At 40.8% G+C, this 18,132-nt stretch overlaps 1 protein-coding gene across 4 annotated transcripts in view; it reads right to left on the bottom strand.

Moving 5' to 3' along the window:
- GRM3 (glutamate metabotropic receptor 3) overlaps positions 1-18,132 on the bottom strand; it is a 114,273-nt gene that overhangs the window by 64,678 nt on the left and 31,463 nt on the right. The window contains exon 2 of one of the 4 annotated variants that reach the window (XM_054177888.1): positions 5,658-5,766. The exons of 2 other annotated variants lie outside the window; for them this stretch is intronic. The gene's annotated coding sequence lies outside the window, so the exon portion shown is untranslated. The remainder of the gene's footprint in view (positions 1-5,657; positions 5,767-18,132) is intronic. One more of the 4 variants, XM_054177889.1, reaches the window with a different exon arrangement.

The following is an 18,132-nucleotide window of genomic DNA, read 5'->3' as shown; positions in this document are numbered from 1 at the left end:
CCAGGTATCTGTGATATGCTATTCAGATTGGATTTTAACAGAATAAGACAGATTAAAGTGGAATATTGTCAGTGTCTTTTGCTAATTATCTGTGTTCCAACCTACAGGAACATGCAAAGTCGATTATAACCCACCAAGTGTAATAAATATGTTTTTTGATTCTGTCAGCATGTCTAAAGATGAAAGCTAATAGCAAATCCATAATACAGTCATACAGATCAAATGATCTATCAGTCTGTAAGCTTGTGTTCCTGACAGATAAATGCTCTTATTTTCTTTATAGCATGCACCAGTTAGTACGTCGTGGACTTGGTGAGTTAACTTGGTACTCTGTAATTAGGAAGCTTGCATGTAGAAAGTTTGCTTTTTACAATAGAACTGCAAATACTAGCAGTTCTATTTCTGTTTCCCTTCATTGATTACTGCTCATCTCAGTCGGTCAGTGGTTTAGATGTATCCCACTCCTAGTTCCCTGTTGCAATGGCCTTGTGTTCCTCTACCAAGACTTTTCCCTCTTCATGCTAGCAGCCTCTTTCTCTCAATCTATTTGTACTCTGCAAGACACTTTGGAACCCCTTAGCTCTTCACTCTACTTGACTGTGCTGACAGTGGGGAAGAGACTCTTCTGGTGGTCAGCCCTACAGAAATTGCAGTAAAATCCTGTCTTTGCCTCTGTGCTTTCTTCGTTCTTTACATGGATAGGCTGGTCCCAAGCAGGCACAATGAAGCAATGCAGGCTTCTTCTCTATTGTGTGAGATTATTCTGGATGGCACTAGAACTACTGAGAGTCTCAAGTATTTTCAGTAAGGACAGACTCAAAGGGCTTCAGCTCCTGGTCTCTTAAGAAGATTTTCTGGAGTATGTATAAGTGGTGATTATGTTGAAAGGCTGAAAACAGTCCAACTTCTGGATATTCTTAGAGGTTTAGCAAAAGACTTGATCAAATGACTCTTATGCTCCCTCTCAGTGCTCTGTTTCAAAGCATAAGGTACTTGCTTTTTGATGAAAAGCTTGCTAGAATTGTTTTAAAGGGCAAAGGTGCAGTATTTCCATCTCCATTTGTATCTCTTACACAATTCCTGATTTAAAGTTTCTCACCCTCAGTACTCTCAGCTCACTTTAAATTGAGCCTCAAGTAGACCATACTCTACATTTCCACCGAGCACTGAGAGAGCACATTTCACAAATTTATCATCAGGTAGCACTGAAAGGGGCTCTTACCCTGGGAGAAGATACATATATTTTTCAGGCTCAGTACCAGAATTTTTGTTAGTTGCCAAATTAGCATCCTTTAACATGAGACCTTGAACTGGATCCACCGATTTGTTAAGTCAGGGGCATTATAGGCCTGAACTATGAGCTCTTGTGTACCAACAGACTGTTTTGAGCTATGACTATAATCAAAGGGAATAAAACTCTGTGCAATACAAAGGCCAAATTAAATATCAGTGAAAGAAACTCCATTTGTGTCATGGTAGTTATCTTGTTGATGGATCTGAACCATTGTTAATATTAAAATCTTTTTGTTCTCTTATTCCAGCTACTCAGAATTATTCATTCATCCTGAATGAATATTTTGTACTTCAACTGCATCTTAGGACCTTATTTAGAATCACTTATCTTAAATTAAATATGAGTATAATGTGGTAAGACATGGAAATGTAAAACAAAGATCCAAAATTTTTCAAGTGGAAAAATTAAATTCATCTCTTCTTCACGCTCCTACTTAATGGATGTAGTGTGAAGTATATTGAATTTGAATAGGTATAGCTGGAAATTCAGAGTGACTTAATAGATACCTTCACATGATGTAGAGCTGAAGCTTGTCCTCAGGTACATGGCCACAATAGCATTCACTGTCTGGGACAGCAGTTTACCTGACATGTATGCAAGTGAAAGAGTTGTTTTGTCGGATGCCTGCTGATGCCTCTGAGTAATTGCTGCGAGTCTAGGTAGATCCTCACTGTAAGCATATTGAGTAAAGGAACAAAGAGATCTGCAAAATCAGCACATGGACTATATTAATATGGTTATTAGCTGACCATATAAGTACACCAATTGACTATTTTAATTTCTGATAGAAGGTGTAAGATTTGTCCATTGATACTTAAAGGTCAACATGAGTTACTAATGATTTGTTTTCTTGTATCACAGGAGCCACAGAGTTGAAATTGTAAACTCATCAGCTGGCCAGCATGGAGACTTGGAACTTGGATGTTTTCAACTGTTAAGCCTCCTGTTTCACAGATTCCATTTTCAACTCCTAGATCTGCTGCTCAAATCAATGTGCTGATGCTGGGTTGGAAGCAATAGAGTTCCAGACAGGGTAAGCAATTTATAAAATTTCATCAGCCTAAGAGCAGCAATGAGCATATATACCTGTGGCTGTATGTGGGCTTTCTGGATGCTTTCAACATTCAGAAAAAATTACTGGAGAGTATTTGCTATGCTTCAGTAAGTAATCGCATAATCTTCACTCAGTGATTGTTAGTATCTTGAATGGCTCAGCAAAGCAAAAGGGAAGCAACCTTGTAACACACCTCATTTTCCTCACACAGAAAAAATTTTATATGGAGTTGATAAAAGCTCTCTCATTTTTCATAGTTGAGCTCATAAACAAGAATATTTTCTACTTCTTCACCAAATACAAATCCCTTCATGAGTGGGGAGAAGTATCATGCCTGTATTTTACCAATGGAAAACTGTGGAGAGAACAAAGTGTGGTGTGAATCAATGGCAGAACAAGCAAAGATCACTTTCTTTTTCAGTGCTAGGACCTAACTCTCAGAGATCATTAGTGTCCAAGAGTAATGAAGAGTACAAGAAGCTGGAGGCAATGGAATATTACCTTCAGTACAGCTCAGCATATACACAAAAAGTGGTTCCTGTTTTAAAATTTATATGGCTCCAAAAAGTAGACACCATTTAGAGTATCAAAATTCCTTTTCAGGTCTTCATTGTCCAAAGTTAATTTGTTTCTCCTCAATAACTTCAACTGAATTCCCCTTTCCCTTTACAAATGCTGCCTCACTTAAAGCTGACCACTGTGGCCACAGCACTAACCTTTTGCAAAGCTATTTGTCCAGAAAGTGATGAATTTCTATAGGAAAGTGACTGCACGGCCAGTAACAGAACCAAAAGAAAAGTGTTCTACAACATTAGATGAGAATCATTCTAAGTTCCCTGAATATTCATTTTATATTTTTATGAGAAGGAGAAAATCCTGTCATTTTTTATACAGGTGTCTTTCAGCACTTTTTGACTTCATGACAATCTCTAGTTCAATGTCTAGCTTGCCAGCTGTCTTAGGAACACTCATGCATACTCCGTATTTCCTGTGGTCAACTAATTAAAATCCATGATATTTTTTCTTTTTTTTTTAACTGACTTTGAGTTAATAATATAATATTCAAAATCTTCTTCCATATGTTGGAAGAGTTCCAGTCTAGTAAAGCAAGCAGTGCACTGAAACTAGGTTCTAGTCTCCTCTCTCTCTTTGGCTTGACACTTCTTGGCTATATGAAAAAGGGTTAATAATACTTTCTAACCTTGTGATTGTTTCCTAAGAATTAATGCTTGTAATATGCTATAGTCTCTTCAGTGGATGGTATTCTAGTCAGTGAGTACACTCTGTTCTTTGCATGGAGATAAATTAGGCACGCCCCTTGTGGCAACAGAAATTTGGCCCTCTTTGATAATAACATTAATCCCATCTTCTCCAGGCTTCAGCCAGATTTATTTAGCTGAAGACATGCCTCTGAACAAGCTTCAACTTTGTGACATTTCTTACAAGGAAAGATTGTTTTTTTCTGGGTTGTGAGAGGTAGGTTGATCAAGAACTAGAAGCACAGAGTTCAGTAAAACAGGAGATATTTTCTAGAGAAAGACATTGCCTACACCCTCTGAAGGGATTGATGGAAGAACAATTAAATGAGGTATGTGGGGTAATTTCTGCTGCTAGCATGTAGAGAAAAAGTCATAAGCTAGCCATCTTCACAGGACTTCCTCTTCATACTGGACACATGCAAATTCCTTAAGAAAATCTCATGGGATTTTCAGAGCACTTGTGTCTAGCTCCTGATCCAAAGTGTGGGAAGGCATAGTATGCCAGCTGAAATATGAGAGTGTCAATAGCTTCTATTGAGTTGAGTCTAAATTACCCTGGGATAGAGCCACTAACATAGATGGACAGCATGTGGGAATGATGCTTGCCAGGATGATAGTGCTTTCTGAAGACAGCCCTCATCTTGCAGCTGTAGTCAGGATGTTGCTGGGAAGTCCTCCTCACTGTACTGAGAAAAGCTAGTCAATTGCTCACAGTGCATCCCACAATGTGCTGGGGAATGTGCACGCTAAGGAAACCTTTTCTCCAAACAGCCCTTAATCCTTGAGCCCATAGCATGACAAGCTTCAAATAAACCCTCAGCATACACTTTTTAGGCAAACACAAGCTATTATTGATATGACAGTATTATTAATATATTTCTGTTTTATTTAATAATTGACTTACATCCATGATCACTGTCCTGTTACTTCAACACTAACACACACCCAAAGGGCATGCTATAAATACATTTAATTCTTCCACAAATGCAAATGTTTTTGATTTATTTTTTTTTTGTTTTTATGTTTACTTGTTGTTACAACAGATTGTGAAGTGGGATTCATGGCTGGGTAAAGATAGTTTGCTTGCATTACAGCACCAAGATAAATGCCGGTCTGAAGCACCATCACGAGATCAATCAGGTCTAAGATTTTAAATGCTGAAAGATTTACAGTTTCATTTTGACAGCCCTTCCACTCCTCCTCCCATTTCCTCCAACAATAGGGCTCATTTAGAGCTTTAAAATATGGGAAGCAGTAGAGGAGTCATTAATTTTACTTACACAACAGTATTCACACTTGTAAGGTTTTGACAGTTTCACTAAACCCAAAGGAATTCAGATAGCTGGAGCAAATGGATCCATATCAATATGCATAAAGGAGGTAGCTTTCAGGGTTGAACATACATTTTCTTTCTGCAGGAATCTGACAGTGATGAAAATATGTGGGACGTTCTACTACTGAATTCATGTGGTGCTACTTAATATTTTTGTTTTGGTTTGGTTTTTTCCCTCCCTCCTGTTCAACATATTATCTTTGTTGTTCTGTAATCAATAGAACTGCAGCAAGTCAACAGATTATTTCAATATTTGCTAGGATGCTCTACCCTTACCACCACACTTAGTACCCATTGCCTTTGGCAAGGCAAATAGGCTCTTTAAATATTATATTTGCTACTTAGAAAGTTCAGTTGTTGATTGTGTCTTCTCTCAGGATGAGAAATTCAAGTGCAGAAAGCTGAACATATATACATGGATCTGAATGCTTTAGGAAACAAATACTGTGGGACTCTATTTTTTTATCACTGTCATGATTTTGGATGGAAAATGGAAAACTTGCAGTGAATTCATAATAGGCTGTTTAATTTCCATCGAAGACAGAAAGAACGTGCTTACTTCCTCAAAAGGGAAGACAGATGAAGGCAGGCAAGCTTTAGAATAAAACAAGAATTAAGTGGTAGCCACTTGCTGATCATTGTTGTGCTATGTGTCCATTATCTGTCTGGGTGAAGGCAGTAAATAACACATGAATTTAAATAAAAGTCATTACTCACACTCACTTACAGACGTGATGATAGGAGTCGCTTGACAGATCTTAAACAGGAAACTTGGATGTTATTGAGCCCGTTGCTCTGTTGATTCTCCTCCAGTAAAATCCTCTACCTGTGCAGGAATATTTTAAGACCTCACTAAATTATAAATGGTGACAGTGTTAGGGTTTTTAACTTATTTATTTTTTTGTATCATTATTTGGTCTCTACAATAACAGATGGTGAAGTCTCTCCTGAATAAGCCAAATGCCAGTGTTTTTTTCTTACAGGATGTCATGCAAAAGCACTAACAGCTCTGCTCCTATTAGTATTAGAAGCTGATGGGTCTGCTCCAGCAACTTCTAAAGTTCCTGGGTGTCTTTGGGTCAGCTCCTTAGCACATCTGACTGAGACAGGCAAATCTGCTTTAAACAGTTCCTTATTACTCCTAGAGGTTGTGTTGGGCATGCTCTTAAACAAGCTAATAATCTCTTATAAAACAATATTTTCTTGTTATAAGGCACAGAGTGCCTTATGAAAGGTCAGGGAAGTTTGCAAGTAGGTTTAAAAAAAACCCTTTGCCTTTCCTTCTTGAATGAGGGACTGCTTGTTTCTGAGATGTCAGTGCCAGTGGTTTGTGTTTGCTGGCAGCAAGCACCTGCAGTGTTACAGCTGACAGAGATTAGATCTTGACCAGGCTTGTCTTTCCTTGGTTCTTTTCCTGTGTCTCTTGCTGTGCCATATTGAAGGAACATGACTTAATGGCTATAAAGGGATATTCAGAGCTATTTCTTGCTCCTAAAGCTGTTCTAATGACTTTTTTCTCGCAACATAATTAACTTGAGTTGGTGATCAGAAAATCTTGACTGAATTCACAGTTCTGTGTCAAGTGTGATTGTAGGCATGTTTCTCCACTCCTCTAAGTCCTATATTCCTCATTGGTGATGTGAGACAAATTGGAGTCCTTTCATCACACTGATGGGCTGTGAAAGTAAGTTTGGGTATATTTATAAATACAATAAATTCAGATTTTCATCTATTTATATTGACCTGCATTTCATTGTAAAATTTTTGGTTTCGAGCATAAGTATCTATTTATGTTTAGAATACTTTTTGATGTACGGATCAAAAGGTTTTCAGAAGATCCATTGCTTGGAACACAACTGTGAAGTGAATGAATTGAGAAGCATATAGACATCTCAGAACTGTAAATACTAGCAGCATCTGGCTTGCATTTGTTGGGGGGGTACAGGGAATGAGTAAATAAACATGTTTGAGAAGTACCTGTAATAAAAGCCCTCAGTCAATGGTTCTTGGTTCACAGTCCTCAATGTGTAAGTGCACACAAACAGAACAAAAATCCAGAGCCCTAGAATAGAAGCCAGACGGCTGGCACACTGAACAGGGGTTTCCTACAGCTGACAGGGAGGGACAAGATGCCAGCTGGATTAGTCCAAGATACATTCCTCAAATCTGTGTGGAGGTAGATGCATCCCTTTAGTCCATGTCATTGATCCTTCTCTGCATGCTTTCTTTCCTCTCTGAAAAGCTTGCATGTACTTCACTTACTCAGTGTCAAAGGAGGAAGAACTGATGGGGCTTTGCATTGTTAGACCTCTGGTCTGAATATGTGCCATACTGGGAATAAAGCTTAAGTCTTTCCCTTGCACTTAAATAAAAATGCAGATAAGTACTTCTCATTCCCTCCCTGGTTCTTCAGATGAGATACCTGAATTTGTGACAAATATTGTAGTTTAAGCACGGTGTAAGTATGAGTTCTAATGTGGCAAAACAGTCACATACACATGCCAAGAGGGAATCCTTCCCTGTTTATCTCTGGGACTGTATCTGTTTGGAACAGTAAATAGTTGGCTATGAACACTGAGTAACAACAGGGACTCAATATCTGCAAGCCTGATACAACCCTAGTTATATGCAGATGTTCACAGGTTCAGGCTTTCATTATTCTAGGCCACTTTGTTTTTAAGCAGGGTAAGCCCTGGATTTATCCACTTTGGCACTTTCATGAAGAGAGAAGACAGATAGCAGAGAGCTAGAAGAAGGAAGGTGATTTATATGAAATGTCTTAAAGAAGAATAAATTTCTTTTGACAGCTGCCTATGGAATTTTCATATTTATTGGGAAGGAAATCATGCTCAGCAATTGTCATTGCCTCCCAGAGAAGTGCTGCATCCATTCGAAGGCACATATTGTGTCAAGCTCAGTCTTTAAGACATGACATGTGACAGGTGAAATCACTTGAGATGCTCCATTGAAAGGTGCCAAGGACCAAACTTCCAGGGGCAGTGGACAGTGGTACATAAAGCTCTCTGAATACTGAGGGGATTTTTCAAAAGCATCCAAAATATATTTTACTTGCTCTCATAGAGTTAATTCTGCAATCTCTTGATGACACAGACATTCACAATATCCAATCAGTTTGGCCATAATTATCTTAGAAAGTAGGATGCATCGTGGACTGCTCTCTGGTGGTCTCTCTCTGCTGTGCCCTCACAGCTAAACTGTCCAGCACTCTAAAACTGGATAGTAATGTCCCATGGGTCTGTTGCGAATGCTGCTGGGGCTGAGACAGTCTCCAGTGTCTTCCTGGAAGATATCTTGGGAGAGTTATCAGGGGGCGTGACAGCAATTAAGTGATAGGTTTTCTTATTCTGGTGTCTGTCACTGTTTAAGAGCTGTAGTTGCAACCTTCGAGCTTCTGTCATGAATACAGATGATCAGCACTGTGACAGTGCTTCAGATGAGGAGTTGTACACTGCTGTCAAAGGCTATGCCTACTCTCATAAATCAAATTTTAATGGGGCTCTTTTCAGGCAATAAGATCACTGGGCCCACAGTGGTACATACCCATACAGCTATCCTCTCAGCCTCCAAAACAGAGTTCCCACAGTGAAAAACTATGGTGAATGATCCCCACTATGTGCTAAGTCCCAAGATACATCTAGGAATTGTTTAGGACAGTGATATGTCCTAGAAAACCTCCATGACTCAGATCAGAACTATGCCAGAGACTATTCTAGTAGTTTTCAGTATAAGCAATTGGATCACAGAATTGTAGAATGTTAGGTGTTGGAGTCCAACACCCCTGCCAGAGCAGGATCATCTATACCAGATCACACAGGAACCCATCCACGCATTTTGATGCATGTGGAGAAGGAGACTCCACAACCCCCCTGGGCAGCCTGTTCCAGTGTTCTATCCCTCATGGTGAAAAATGTTTTCCTCATGTTTCCATGGAACTTCCTATGCCTCAGCTTCCACCCACTGCCCCTTATCCTGTCATTGGGCATCACCAAGAAGAGCCTGGCTCCATGCTCTTGGCACTCACCCTTTACATATTTATAAATATTAATGAGGTCATGCCTTAGTCTCCTCTTCTCCAAGCAGAAGAGCCCCAGCTCCCTCAGTCTCTCCTCGTAAGGAAAATGTTCCACTCCCTTAATCATTTTGGTGGGTCTGCGCTGGACTCTCTCAAGCAGTTCCCTGTCTTTCTTGAACTGAGGGGCCCAGAACTGGACGCAATATTCCACATGCAACCTCACCAGGGCAGAGTAAAGGGGGAGGAAAACCTCTTTCGACCTACTAACCACACCCCTTTTAATCCACTTCAGAATGGCATTGGTCTTCTTGGCCACAAGAGCACATTGCTGGCTCATGGTCAACCTCCCATCCACTAGGACTCCCAGGTCCTTTTCCCCTTCACTGCTCTCCAGCAGGTCGTCCCCAGCCTATACTGATACATGGGATTGTTCTTTCCCAGGCACAACAATCTACACTTGCCCTTGTTGAATTTCATCAAATTTCTCCCTGCCCAGCTCTCCAGCCTGTCCAAGCCTCACTGAATGGCAGCACAACCCTCTGGTGTGTCAGCCACTCCACCCAGTTTTGTGTCAACAGCAAACTTGCTGACAGTGCACTCTGTTCCCTCAGCCAAGTCAATGATGAATATATTGAATAGTACTGGTCCCAGTACTGACCCCTCAGGGACTCCACTAGATACAAGACTCCAACAAGACTCCATCCCATTGACTATAACTCTCTGACTTCTTTTCTCCAACCAGTTCCCATCCACCTCACTACCCAATCATCCAGACCACACTGCCTCAGTTTAGTTGCGAGGATGCTGTGGGAGATGGTGTCAAATGCTTTACTGAAATCAAGCTAAATCTATCCACCTTGTTGTGTCCTCATAAAAGGCTATCAGGTTGGTCAGACATGACTTCCCCTTGGTAAAACCATGTTGACTGCTCCTAATGACCCTCTTGTCCTTCATATGCCTAAGGACAGTATTGAGGATAAGTTGTTCCATCACCTTTCTGGGGATGGAGGTGAGGCTGACCCAGGTCTATAGTTACCTGGGTTCTCCTTCTCACCCTTTTTGAAGATTGGAGTGATATTTGCCTACCTCCAGTCCCCAGACACCTCCCCCATCCACCATGACATACCAAAGACAGTGGAGAGTGGTCTGACAATGACCTCTGTCAGCTTCCTCAGCACCTGTGGGTGCATGTCATCAGGACCCATTTATGGATGTCCAGATTGCTTATCTATTGCCTAATCCAGTCCACATCAACCAAAGAAAACACCTCCTTTGTCATGTCCTCCTCTGGGGCCTAAGGGGAGAGAGGATCTTAAAGGCAGTGTTCAGCAGTATAGATGGAGACAAAGAAAACATTTGGTAACTGCCTTCTTTGTAACCTCTGTCACCAAGACACCCACTACATTCAGCAATGGGTTTACATTGCCTATAGTGGTATTTTTTTCCTGCAATATATTTGAAGCCCTTTGTTGTCCTTGACCTCCCTTGCAAGGTGAAATCTAAGGAGGCCTTAGCCTTCCTAGTTGCTTCCTTACATCTTCCAACAACCGTCATACACTCCTCCCAAGTGGTCAACCCCTCCTTCCATTATCTGTAGACTCCCTTCTTCCACTTGAGTTTGCTCAGTAGTTCCTTACTTAATAATTCAGGTCTCTTGTCTTCCTTTCTCAATTTCCTACTTGTTGGAATGCTCTGATCTTGAGCTTAGAAGAAGTGGTCCTTGAATATTAGCCAACTATCTTGGGCCCCCTTGTGTTGTCTAGGACTGTTCCCTGGAACTGTTTACACACACTGTAATACACAAAGACAATCATAGAATACCTTAGGCTGGAAGGGACCTTAAAGATCATCTATGCTCACCACTTCTGCCAGAGAAATCTTGCCTAATGCATCCTAATGTTGAGTTTGCTTTGCTAACAGCTGCATGAAAATTGTTCCTTTGGATTTCCTCCTGGATGAGAAAATTCATGCATCTCTTCCTTAGGAGACTGCAGAACTGGCTTCCAGGTTCCAACAGAACCTCATCACACTTTCCTAAAGCTCCTTTGCTGAAAATGGAGAAGAAAAGTTGTGCATGCAGCACTCAGTCAGTGAATACAACTTCCAGGCTATGGACAGAAAGGTATTTTCTGTAGCTGAAAGGCAATGTTGGTGCCATTGCGCAGGACATCATTTAGCACTTGCGTACAATCCATGTATTATTGTGGAAATCATAGTTGAAATTGGAGTAGGTGCAGAAAAGAACTACTACAATAGCCATGGGATTGCTGAGCCTGTTTTAAGGGAGGAGAGCATTGTGCCTTAACTTATTTAGCTGAATAAAATGAAAGCTGAAGTTTTTACAGCTATCAATAAACACTTCAGGGGGCTGAGTAATAAGAAGAGGTGAGATTGAAAGACATTTCTAATATAACAACAAATGACTATAACCTGGTCCTGAATAAATGGACATTATAAAGCTTTTAACAGCAGAGGAATAAAGTTTTTGAAAAGTCTTTCAATGGTAGGAATAACAGCCAAAAAAATCAAAGTTTAAGAGAGAGCTTAAGAAATCCATAGAAAAGATTATATGACCTGATGGCTCACGACAGCAGGAGCTGAACACAGTAACCAAAGAGGTCCTTTCAAGTCCTATCTCTGATGATGTGAAAAATATCTAAGGATACCCATGTCCCAGGAGACTGAGTCTCGTTCTCTCCAGAGCTAAATGTAGGATGATGTCTTTAAGCAACAGTCCTGCCATTCCCTATAACAGGAAAAGAGCCTGGGTGTAGCTTCTGTGGAGACACACACAGTAACTTGATATAACACAGCTGGGAAAGAATGGACAGAAAAAAATACATAGAATACATAGAATAGAATACATAGAATAAACCAGGTTGGAAGAGACCTTCAAGATCACCGCGTCCAACCCATCAACCAATCAAACACCTAATCTGTATATGCAGTGTCCTTCATCCTGGGTATGCTATAAGCATGAGAAATAAATAGGCAGATATCCAGATGCTAATTTAAATCCATCAGAACTTAAATTCAAGAGTGTTTGTATCCAAATGGCTGCTTCATGCCCTAAATTCTCTGAGTTGTGCTTAATTCTTGCAGTACATAAGGCATGCAAAAACCACCCACCCACTACTTCAGAGCCATTTTTCTTCATCTAAATGAAATTTCTTTAGTTCCATTCATCTTTACAGCTCATTCAACAGGTCCCTCTGCATCAGTGAAGGGAAGCATGTTTCAATGTGCTAATCCAGCTTGGAGATGGATTAATTGACTCACAGGCCCCTCTGATCACTAGCCAGATGTCTCTTCCCAGCTGGCAAGCTTTATTAATTTTCTTATTCTTGTTGTTGTTAATTCTGGGTTTCCAGCCAGCAGGGGCCTTCCTCTACTCAATCAAGGGCAACATGCCCTCTGCTGACATTTTGTATTCTTTGGCCTGCTTTCCCTTGGGCAAAGATATTCAGCTATAAACCTCCTCTCTTGGCATTTTGTCATCTGGCCTGTGGCCCTTGGAGAGGTCTTCTAGTGCAGTTGCACTTGTGTGTCTGGCATGTTGGGCCACTGTGAGGCAGAGCTGTATATGCTCAGGGTGGGTGGTAGAGGCATGTGGGGTAGGCAGTACCAGCTTCAAGAAGAGATCCAAAATTTTAGGTCTGTGCATTGAATTTTCCTGAAAAAAAAAGGACTCAGAACAAGAGTTAGAAAAATGTTGTTCACTAATTTTTTGGGAGGAGACTTGATGGGGTGCTTGGTGCCGTGGGTTAGTTGTTTGGGTGGTGTTGGATTGGTTGATGGGTTGGACGCGATGATCTTGAAGGTCTCTTCCAACCTGGTGTATTCTATGTATTCTACTATGACTACATTGAGTGGAAACTTATTCTACAGTAATTCATCTGGATGGCGCAACCATTAGGAGAGGCTGAGAGACTTGGAGAAGACTGAGAAGGGATTTAATAAATGTTTATAAATATCTGGAGGCTGGGTGTCAAGAGGAAGGAGACAGGCTCTGCTCAGTTGCACCCTGTGATAGGACAAGGGGTAATGGATATAAACTACAGCACAGGAGGTTCTCCCTCGTCATGAGGAGGAAGTTCTTTACTGTGAGGGTCACAGAGCACTAGAACAGGCTCACCAGGGAGGTTGTGGAGTCTCCTCTGGAGACTTTCAAGACCCATCTGGATGCATTCTTGTGAACCTATCCTGTGATAGGTTCTATGGCACTGCTCTGGCACGGGTGTTGAACTTGATGATCTCCTGAGGTCTCTTCCGATGCCTAATATCCTGTGATCCTGTAACTTCCTCACAAAGTTATGGAGAGTATGTCGTCACCAATGTCAGCTGAAAGTACTGGCAGTAATAGGAATATTTGAAGACTTACACTATTTAACATTAAGACTCTGGAGTCCAACTCACAGAATCATGGAATGGTAGGGGTTGGAAGGAACCTCTGAAGATCATCAAGTCCAATTCCCCTGCCAAAGCAGAATCACCTAGGACACGTCACACAGGAATGCATCCTATGTGCATCCTCTCCAGAGAAGAAGAGTCCATAACCTTTTTGAGCAGGCTGGTTCAGCACTTTGTCACCCTTACAGTAAAGAAGACTCTCCTGATGTTAATGTGGAGCTTCCTGTGTTCCAGTTTGCATCTGTTGCTCCTTGTCCTATCATAGGACACTACTGAAAAGAGACTGGAATGTTCTTCTTGACCCTTCAGATATTTGTAAGCATTAATAAGATCTCCTCTCAGTCTTCTCTTCTCTAGGCCCCAAGTCTCTCAGCCTTTCCTCATTGCACTCCATTGGAAACCCTCTTGTATATCCCTGTCCCTCTTGAATTGGGAAGCCAGATCTGGGCACAATACTCCAGATGTAGTCTCAGTAGGGCAGAGTAGAGGGGGAGGAGAACATCTCTTGACCTTCTGGCCACACTTTTCTTAATGAACCCCAGGATACCATTGGCCTTCTTGCCTGCCTTCCCTACATGAGATGGCAGAAAACAGTTCCCTAGAACAGAAAAAATATAACAACAAACCCCACAAAACCCCACAAACCAAACACTTCTCCTTGACTGCATAGTTGTGGGTTGTTTTTGTTTGTTTGTTTGCTTGCTGTTTTTTTGTTTTCATTAGACAAGAATATGCAATTATTTTTTTCTCATGACAAGATCAAGGAGAGCTTGAGGAGAGGGAAGTAAGAAGATAATGTAAGGTGTGAACATAAGAGTTCAGCTGCATTTGTAATTGACCAAACACTTCCTACTCCAAGCGAAAAAGAGGAGGTAATTTCTTCAAGCGTCAGAGCAGTTGCTTACCATTGACAGGGATGTAAATAAGAAGAAAATATCACTCATGTTGTTTAGCACTTTGGTCTTTTTTAGGTTAGATATGTGCCTTGTATGAATCTCACCACTAATGTCTTCCCACATTAGGTGCAGCCCCAGGGAAGTTGTTTTACAGGGAACTTAAGGCTCCAACCTTTGATCACTGTAACCTGGCTTCTCACAGTTCTGAAAACAAGTGTCTAAAAAATGAAATGTGAACAACATGCACCATCAGTATCAATTACTGCATTGTTATCTGGTAAATTTTCCCCACAGGGGGTGAGCAATTCACTTGACGTATTTGGCAAAGGGTTTGATTCTTCTCCCAACTCGAAGTGATGTGATACTGACACCTCTGTACACCTCAGTGGGGTGCAGAGTGGAGTAAGGAAGTGCAGAGTCAGGCCCAAAGCCTCTGCAAGTGCAGAGAAAAACAGTCTCTGTCAAGAGAGTTTATGCAGTCTGAACAGCAAGCTGTAATCTTTGAAGAAAATACTTCAAAGGGAAAAGGCAAGAAGAAACAATGTCTAATCTTCATAGAACTGTGCTCAGGGGTCTCTGAAACTCAGAATCTTCCATGAATTAAGAATTAATTATCACTTGCCAGAAGCAAGCTTTATTCACAGGTAACGGTTGCAGCGATCCGAGTCCTTCACGTGTAACATTCACGGAATTATACTGAACTGATTACAGCTCAGTAAATCACCATATTTCTTTTTGGTGTAATTGCAGACTTCCCAAATTTTTGATGTTATCCTTCACACTGTTTATATGGAATATGTGACAACAGCTCCTAAAATTTCATTTTTCAAAGGAGATACACTTGGAAATGTTTTGGCAGAAAAATTGTGACCTACAGGTTTGCATTAAAGCATGCAAGAAAGTGGTTTAGCTTTTCAGTTGCTGTAGAGCAACGCAGCCCTATTGACTTCTATTTACTGTAGCCAGACAAGACTCCAAATCATTTTTCAGCTTCACAGCTGTATAAATAACAAGTGTGAATGACTGAAAGCAAAACACTGCTATTCTGATTCATCTTGGTAGAAGCTGTGTGTGTAGAATGTCCATCAGGGCAGTGGAGGTATTCAGGATATCTCAACATCTTACAAGCTTGCCTTTTTTAAAATTTAATGTTTGGTTGGGTGTGGGTTTTTTGTTTGTTTGGTTTGGTTTGGTTTGGTTTTTCCTTAAAATACCTTTTTGAATAAGGATTCCCATTCTCTTTCACATTTGGAGTTTGGAACCTAAGGAGGTGATAAGCCAGGGGCAAAACCAAGAATTAAACATTTAGGTATATAAAAGACTCAGTTATGTGATGGACTTATTGTCTTCACAAAAGTGAGTGATTTATTGTAGACATCTGACCAGAGAAATACTCAGGTCATGGTAACATGTAGTTTAAGTCCTGCATTTACCACAAACTGAAGGTGTAAACCCAGCTGTCTGTTGTGGCTCAGCTGCTGCATAGAAAGACATTAAACTACAATAACATGATTGTGTATCCTAGCCCTCTCTTCTACAAAGCACTATCTGTCTTTCATCTTTAAGAATTCAGTGAAAACAGGTGGTGCAGAAGCTCATGAGAGAGCTGCGCCACTGCAGGAAAACAGTTCCCTGACATGAGTCTTCTGGGTTCCTTCAGAACAGCTCTATCTGTCATACAATTAAAAAAAAATTTCTTCTCCTAAAATGTCAGTGAGCCAAGGCATCTGTAGAGAAAAGAAAGTGAATGAAAGACAGGGAGCAGGTCAAAAGCAGTCATTTGAAAGAATGAATCTCACTGGCAAAATTGCAGTGGCTTCATTTTGTGTTATAGCTCTACAGCTTTTGAGATTAGATGGAATTTGTCTTAATATTTGCCCACCAGCAATCAGAAACTGACTACTGATTCCCTATACACATGGATACTTTGCATCCCAATAATAAGAAAGCCTAACCAATACACTTCACTACCATTGTCAAATAGGTGGCAAACATAGATCTGCTGCTTCTTCGGAGTCACTGGCCATCACAGAGGATCCAAAAACCACAAGGGCATTGCATGTTAGCATCCAGAAGGATGCAAAGAACAGAGTTTGACCCTGGTGTTGCATTACAGGCAGGGCTGTTGGTGTTTGTTTTCAAAGGAAATATTCTTCTGTGAACATTCAGAAAAATCCCAGGCAGTCTCCTCTTGCTGACTGTTGCAGCTCCCAAGACAACAAAACCAAAGGTAATTGGTACTGCCTCTCCCTCCAAATGGGAAATGTTGATATTTCAAGTATTTGTTTAACTGCAGATAGTTGACACAGTTGTGAGAAATTATTCTGGGAAGAAAGGAAACCTACCAAACTCCTCCGCTTCCTTTGTCCCAAGCTCTTCTTAGCTCCCGCTGGGTGCTCTGAATCAGCCCACCAGGACTGTCTCTGCCCCAAAGACAGCTCATCCACCCCTTCCTTGGGATTCACACATTTCTGCAACCATTCTCTCCTGCTGGACCTAGGGATCCAAGGGTGGGCAGTGAGCAGATCTTTAGTGACTGCTAAGGGGTTCAGCTTTCTTGGCATCAGTGGGATCAAGCTGCAACATCTCAGCCCAGATGGGGGTAAATCAGGCAGATTCTGGCCCTGAGTGACTTTGTACAAAAACAGGCAATCTGGTACTGAGCTATTTTTGCCCTGTGGGGGATATTTGCTGTGTTTGTTGTAAGATTTTGATGTCACTTATCACATGCCTGTTATAATGCTCTGCCTGAGGCATAATTAAATTCAAAAGGCATGTCTGTGCTGGAAGGGAGGGTTATGATTTGTTGACGCTATGATTTTTCATTAAAAACCAAAAAATTTTTCTGACTGTCAGGAGCAATGGTTACAGAACAAAAATGCTATTGGGAAAAAAAAAAAGAGAGAAGACAAAGATTTTTTTTCCCCCCCTAACAACTACCTGCCTGACATTCCTGTACTGAGTTGGAATAAAGCCCAGCATTTCAAAATAGTGGGATTGTAACAGCAAGACAAGGGAAAAAGAAGAGCCTTGACATTAGGAAAGGTCTGGCAGGTCATACATATAGCTTATATATATGTGTGTGTGTATGTACCTCTGTAAATACAAATAACTACATCTGTATATGTGTGCATGTGTTAGAGCTCCAGATGATATATTTGCCTTTGCTGCTGAAACCACCCTGAAAGCTCAGTTCATTAGTTCTTGTAATACCCATGGTGGCAGATATTAGTATCATTCTTATCTGCAGATGAGATAGGAAAGAGCAAAGGAAGAAGGAAGCACAGAGAGATTAAGGGATTTCTACTATAGTAAATTCAATCTAGAGCTAGGAATTTGGCCAAGTCGGCAAAATCTTAACCCTATTAAAAACAATGGGGGACTTACTTAAGAGATGCTTGGATTTCTCAATATTGCCTGCTTTATTCAAAACTATCACAGTAATATTGCATAGTAAAATTGCATCCTTGATTGTCTATGACTCCTCATCAAATCTCAGATGACTCCCTCAGTCCCAGAGCATCAAAAGAGGGGCTGAATTGAATCTTTCTTTGAGGAACTATGCGCTGTACATTTACACAGATCTCAAAAAGTTAGGCTGGAGTGATATGTAAAATAATTTAAGATCTTCCTAAATTGAATGCTATATTCTCCCAGGCCACCAGGGTCACAGGAATAGAAATTTTACATCCCTAGTTGCTGTGTTTGACAGAAGAATACTATCAAGATATGCCTGGAGGGTTTCAGCTAAACAGATGAGCTACATTCAAAACAGATTGGGCAAAGCCAACTCATGAAAGTAAAAAAAAAAAAAAAATCCTCATTTTATAATGGCTTTCTTGTCTCCTTGCTT

Source organism: Dryobates pubescens, chromosome Z (assembly GCF_014839835.1).
Source record: "Dryobates pubescens isolate bDryPub1 chromosome Z, bDryPub1.pri, whole genome shotgun sequence".
Taxonomy (NCBI): Eukaryota; Metazoa; Chordata; class Aves; order Piciformes; family Picidae; genus Dryobates; species Dryobates pubescens.
Note: the sequence above shows the minus strand (reverse complement) of the source record. Positions and strands in the feature narration are given on the sequence as shown.